A 6,503-nucleotide genomic window follows, 5' to 3' on the forward strand; every position below is an offset into this window, starting at 1 on the left:
GGAGATATCAACTAGACTAAAAAAGTTGCCGCCCGGCGTCGCTAGAAACACGGTTACCATGGCAGCCTCCCAGGCCCAAAATGGAGATCACTATCAGCGCTTCTGACGTCGTGCATCTAGATAATTTTGCGTCGTGTCGCTACTCTGGCAGCTACGCTGCCATATACAGTGGCTCTAGCTGTAGCCCAATCGGCCAACGGTTCTTTTTTTTTTTTTATTGCACATGGCCACCGATCCCTCTTCATCTGTCTGGACTAAAGCCTACGATGTGTTTCCATTTGTCCTGCAAGTGGAGTCAAACGCGCCAGTGCACGAGGCCCGTGTCTCGAGCGACCCTTGGAAGCAGTTGTCGGCGCAGCACTGAAATGAGCGGCCGTTGGAAGCGAATGGCAGCGGAGCACCCGCTCCTCCCACGTGTCTTGCGCGTTTCCACAACAATGGTTGGCGGTACTTGTAAGCGTGAAGTTTAATAAATGAATTTAGTCTGCACTTGCCGGTAGCGCCTTCAACTTATGGAATTTACGAGGATAACTCGAGTGCAGCATGGCTTTGTGTATTTGAGTGGTTCTTTTTCGCTGACAGGCAGACAGACGGAAAGTGTCCTTCCTTGCCATACCCGTTGCCAATCTTGTCAGCTGCTGTGCACTTGGCGCGCGATTGTGGACGAGTAGTAGAGCCGAGCCACTTGGCTTGGACAGAGAACTCCTTGGTACAGTTCACAGGTGGGAAGCGGTTGCTTCTTGTTGCTTTTGACTCCATGCGCAGAAGTGTGTACCTTTTCGACGAGGTCCACATTTCTGGACGTGCAGAAGTGTGGACCTCGCTGCGCGGAAGTGTGGACCTCGCCACTAAATGAGCTATGCTTAGGGTCCGCACTCTGCTCCCCAATATTGCTGTGCCGCCATCTTGGTGCAAGTACAGAGCAGACCAGAGTGTCGAACCGATATTTTTATCGGTTCGGTTCGGGTTCGGGTTCACGGCTTTCGGTTCAGTTCCGGTTCAGTTCCGGAGCGCAAAAAATAACGGTTCAAACCGGTTCGAACCGGTTCGAACCGGTTTGAACCGCTAAATTGAGAATATATTTTCCGCGTTGTTCTGTCAATAGGCACTATTTAAGCCGTGAAACTAACTGCTGTAAACGACCTGATTTTTGCGAGGATCTATTTGTGAGAATTTCACTAATCGCCTACAATTCGCGAAAAATGGGTCCCGCGAACAATTTCGGTAAAATGTAAACACATTAAAATTTATATTGAGGTTCCACCGCGTCGAGAAAATTACAACCCGCGAATTATTCCAAAACTTCAGTTTTGACCTAAATCGCGAAATATTGAGCCCACGAAAAAATAAGTCGTTTACAGTATATAGTTTTTGTTTCTTTATCGTTTGTTCAATCCAGTTTTATTTTCAGGTACCAAAATTATAAAATTCTGTTATTTATTCCTACACAACAAGAAAAGAAAATCTAGATTAACATACAAAACGTCGTGTTTATACGACTCAACATCCCTTCGTTTACCAGAGTCACATACATTGTACCTGAATCGAAATGTTTTCGCGAAATGAAGTAGGTTGCCTAAAATACCCGTGATTGGAACAACTTTGTATCGCAGTATTAGATGTTGAATCGTGGTTTTTCCCTTGAACTAAGGAATTAATTACAGTGAATAAAATCATGAAATGGGCACCTCGGTGTCATATATACCATAAAATGTGTTTTACGGAATACGTTTCACAATATATATATGATGACGAGACGACTGAGCTTAAGGCAATATAATTTTCAAAATGTCAAGAAAGTCACGGGACAAGTCCTTCCAGTCTATATTTTATAGAAACACTAAGCGACAATCGCAATGCTTGTTTTTCTAACTAGCATTGTTTGCTCTCAGCACCATGATGCGGGCGACGAATCATGCGAAAAGAAATGGCTGAAATTGTTCACTCTAATCTATGAGCACCTTCGTACTGAGATCGAATCTCACCTAAAACAGTGCTTACCCATGTGAACATTTTCTTATATTGGATAAACTGGCATAGCCTGGATGTTGAGGTTTGCTCTTGACAAAATGCCGGTCCATTTAATTTGCAAATAAGCATCACCCTCGCTAATTGATGATTCTTCTTAAATAGAACAAAGTGGGATTTCATGCTCTACTCAATTCGGAAGCTACTTAATCGGACACTTTCTGAGAGTTTAAGTGTGCAATCGTCCTAGTTCCATCATTCGTTCCAGTAAAAAAACGCGATAATAAAAACACATACAAAACGCGATAATAAACTTCTATATATTTGAGAAGTTATTTATGCGTGAGGAGCACATAGTTATTTAAATTAGCTTCAAAATAACAAAAAAAAATATTGAAAGCTTTTCCAAATCACCTATAACGTGTCTGTAGAGGATAAAAGCGCCGAAAAAAATTTGCACAACATCTTTCAGATAATTTAAAAATGCACTTACTTATATATCTTTGAGGTGATGATCTTCTATTTATGCTGCCAATTCTTCAGACAGGAATTAAGTATATTTTTATTATCATCGATAAATTTGACTTTATGAAGTTCACATAACCGCCTGAGACGGACACGGAAGTACGATACTCGAAAATACGCCAGCTGTTGAGTCTTCGGCAACGTGCTTTTGTTAGCTGTTTTGCAGTGTAAAATACTGGGTTGCAGGGTATGCGAAAAAACACTGTGGTCACATGATATATCGGAAGGCAAATACACGAAAGGGGCAGAAGTAAGGAGATGACACGCAATTTTTTTCTAAATAATCCCTTACACAACGTTTTACTGCAAAAAGAGATGCATAGAAATGCAGAAAATGATATTCCTAATTAAACATAGATTCCGCACAGGGCAAACGAAGATTTTTAGAACCGTAATATAAATCACTTTTGGGCATCAGCTTGCCTCAGCTCGAAACGTCGCGAGATACTACCTCGGGAGGCTAATGTTATCTTAGGTTTTACGTGCACTTGTTTTGGGACCTTACCTCACGACTTTGTTCTTTATCAGTCATGTGCTCCAACATTTCATTAGACTGCCCTATATCATGGCGAGACTGCTATAAATACTACACAACTTTACACCTTGGACGTCTACTGCTGGTGTTGCGAACGTCGCACTTCACCAGAAAGCTGAAGTATTTAACATGGTTTGCACGTGACGTAGTCACACTCTGGTTGTCATTGCGAGTTATTCTTGCTGAGAAAATCAAATCCGGTGGGGCAAAATGCACGCTGCAAAAGTTTCGCGCTCAGTGCAAGCTATGTATTTGAGAGGCACACATTTTTCTTGTTGGTGCATCGTCGTTAGGCACGGCGCGAGTATCTGGCACGACAAAAACGTGCTTTCTGGCAAGAGTGTTTTTACAAATAAAAGTGTTACCAACTACCCATCTGTCACTATCGTTTCCAGGCCACGCTTTTTAGTCTGCGCCGAAAATGCGGGCCAGAGGAATCTTTACGACACAGAACGCTTTAAAACTACCTCCCTCCCCACTCCCCTTTTTTTTAGTTGCTCCTCAAGATTCTTTTTATTCCTCAGGGATTGCCTGCTCCGTATTGAGTGGTGTTCACTCGACAATTATATTTGTGTCACTTGTTAACAGTAATTCTTCCTTGCTTTTACTTTGCACCATACTGTGAAGTTTAAACAAAATACAGGGCGGTCGAAACTTGGAGAACTTGAGAACGACACTCCTGTGAGACTTAGAGCGGCTGCCAACGTTCGGCTATCCCCGTGAGGCCACTAGGACCTTTTTTCTCAAGTATCCCTCCCGTACACACTAATAGTTCCATGTAACGTGGGACTAATACGTCACATTTAGACCCTTTAACACTCCTATTCTCGGGACAACTTTCTGATGCAGTTCAGCAATAACGAAAACATGTTTGGGAGCCTCAATGGTGTGCATACATGTAAAATGGGTCGTGCAGCACTTTTTTTTTTTACCTTAAGTTCAAAAAATACCGCTAAGATGCAATCCCTGACGTTGATATTTTGCAAAAGCATCCATTAGTTTGCCCCTCGGCGAAATGGCAGACAGTCGAAAGAAAGAAATGAAACAGCTTTCCCCTCCTCAACCCGCAATTAGAACTATCAGCCACGTGATCTGATCCTAATATATACACCGTCAGTGTTTATCATAGTCGTACGCAGGGTTGGCAAAGCAGAGAGCATGGGCTGATCTTCAGATATAGTTTTAGTAGGGCTATAATGCCCGAGCCCCACTAAAGCGACAAACAGAAACAAATGACAGCGGCTAGCCTTAAACCAGAGTATTTCGCGATTTGACAGGCTTTGTAGAATAAGGAAGGCTATTCTCAAACACGAGTATCATGCACACGATGGTACCATTTGCAGGCTTTAAACGCTCGTGCTAACTTCGCGAGCACCGAACAACTCAAAGTCGTATAGAGGTACCATCGCGAACATGCTGCATGTGTCTGAGGCTTATCGCTGTTGTTTGTTTCTGTTTCTAGCTCTAGTGGGACTCGGGCCCATCATAATCTTTGAGTTGAACACGAGCCGTTACCCGAATGTTTGGCGATGCTGGTTGTCATGAACCAGAGCATTCAGCTCGGGATCATGACAATAGGGTACATCATGGTGTCACGTTACTCTCAGTGCGAAGTTGTGATGTCATGTGACGTCACGGTATCAACAACGTTAATAGATCTAGCGACGTCCTCAATTTGAATCGACTTAACGCGGTGAGTCACGTGACGTCACGGGGTCACGTGATGTGACATTACTTGACAGCATGCCTTGACATCATGACGTCACGTGACGATGTGACACATGGCTAATCATAGTGCCAATAAGAAAGCGCCGCAGAAAACCAGGATTTATTATACATTGCAATACTGTATACGACGATTTGATCAATACGTAGAGGAATACACGTGCCAATTTTTTATTCCCAAATAATAAATTTGTAATACTAACAACAAAAAAATACCGTGAACCGTTTTGAACCGGTTACCGTTATATTTTTTTCCGGTTCAGTTCCGGTTCAGTTCCAAGATGGCGGCGAAGATTTCGGTTCGGTTCAGTTCCGGTTCGGCTAAAAATAACGGTTCTGTTCCGGTTTTCGGTTCGGTTCGGTTCCGGTTCGACACCCTGGAGCAGACGCAACTGCCGATCGTAATGATTCAAAAGTGCGACTTCCTCGGCATTTGATTCGGTTATAGGAAGCTCATGTAATATTGCTTTGCTCTGTCGCGAGGCGTTTGAACATTTGTGGCGGACATAAAAGGGTTTCTTGTGATTTCAGATAAATTTTCAGATAACTGGCAGCCATGATTTTGATCCGCGATATGGACAAGTGTCGTTACCCCGAAGCGTAGCTTATTTAGTGGCACAAGGGAAGATCATGGCGGAACAGCGCAGCACTGAGCTAGATTTCACACGCCATGTTCTTCTATATATAGTGCCACTACATAAGCTACGCTTCAGAGTAGCGACACTTGTTCATATTGTGGCTTAAAATCATGGTTGCCAGTTATCTGAAGATTTATCTGAAACTACAGGAAACGCTTCTCCGTCCTCCATGAATGTTTAAACGGTTCGCGACACAGCAAAGCAATATTATATGAGCTTCCTAACACCGAATCTAATGCTGAGGAAGTCCCACTTTTGAATCATGACGATTGGCAGTTGCATCTACTCTGCACCAGCACTAAAATGTCGGCGCCCACAACAATGTTGGAGAACAGAGGGCCGATACTCTAAGCGCAGCTCATTTAGAGGCTCTAGTTCGTCCCAGAAGTGGCGCCCGGCACGTGCCTCGAGCATTTCCACAAGAATGATTGGCGCCACTTTTCCCAGGATAGATGGGCTTTGCTCCACACAACCTGAGAGCGGGTTTGCAAACCAGTATTCAGACGAAGAGCAGTGCAAAACTGCCACATTATTTCTTTTTTGTTTTCTAGCTTTACATTAAGCTCTCTGTCTCTCTCTCTCTCTCTCTCTATATATATATATATATATAAGTAATTTGTTTACTTTTTTTTTGTGCTGAACAACATTTGCGTGTTATTGTGGTGGTCCAAACGGCCGCAACGCCGCATCTTGTGCTTTCGTCGATCATTTCGAACGTGGGTGGAACTTCGAATTCATTCGAAACTCAGAGCTTATTCTACTTTTTGCAAGCCGCTGTAATCTACGTATGTACTGGTTTGTATCTCACGCCGCCTGTTATCCGTTTCCTGCAGCGGCGGACGCAGAGCGAAGAAGATCTAGCTCAAGATCGTCGGCGAACAGACCGTGGCCCGAGCCCACCTCGAGCGCCCGACCTGCATGCGCAGCGGCGAACATGCAACTCGTTTGTTCCGAAAAACTTCTGCTCCATCTACGAGGAAAAAGGTACAAATAAATAGCGGTTGAATCCCCCCCCCCCCCCCCCCCCCAATATTCTAGTTCATTCTTCAGTGCTTAACCGATGTTAAAGGTCCACTTACTTCTGTAATAGCGCTTTAGAGTAAAATTAAATC

This window comes from Ixodes scapularis, unplaced genomic scaffold (genome assembly GCF_016920785.2).
Source record: "Ixodes scapularis isolate PalLabHiFi unplaced genomic scaffold, ASM1692078v2 PGA_scaffold8__174_contigs__length_109621045, whole genome shotgun sequence".
Taxonomy (NCBI): Eukaryota; Metazoa; Arthropoda; class Arachnida; order Ixodida; family Ixodidae; genus Ixodes; species Ixodes scapularis.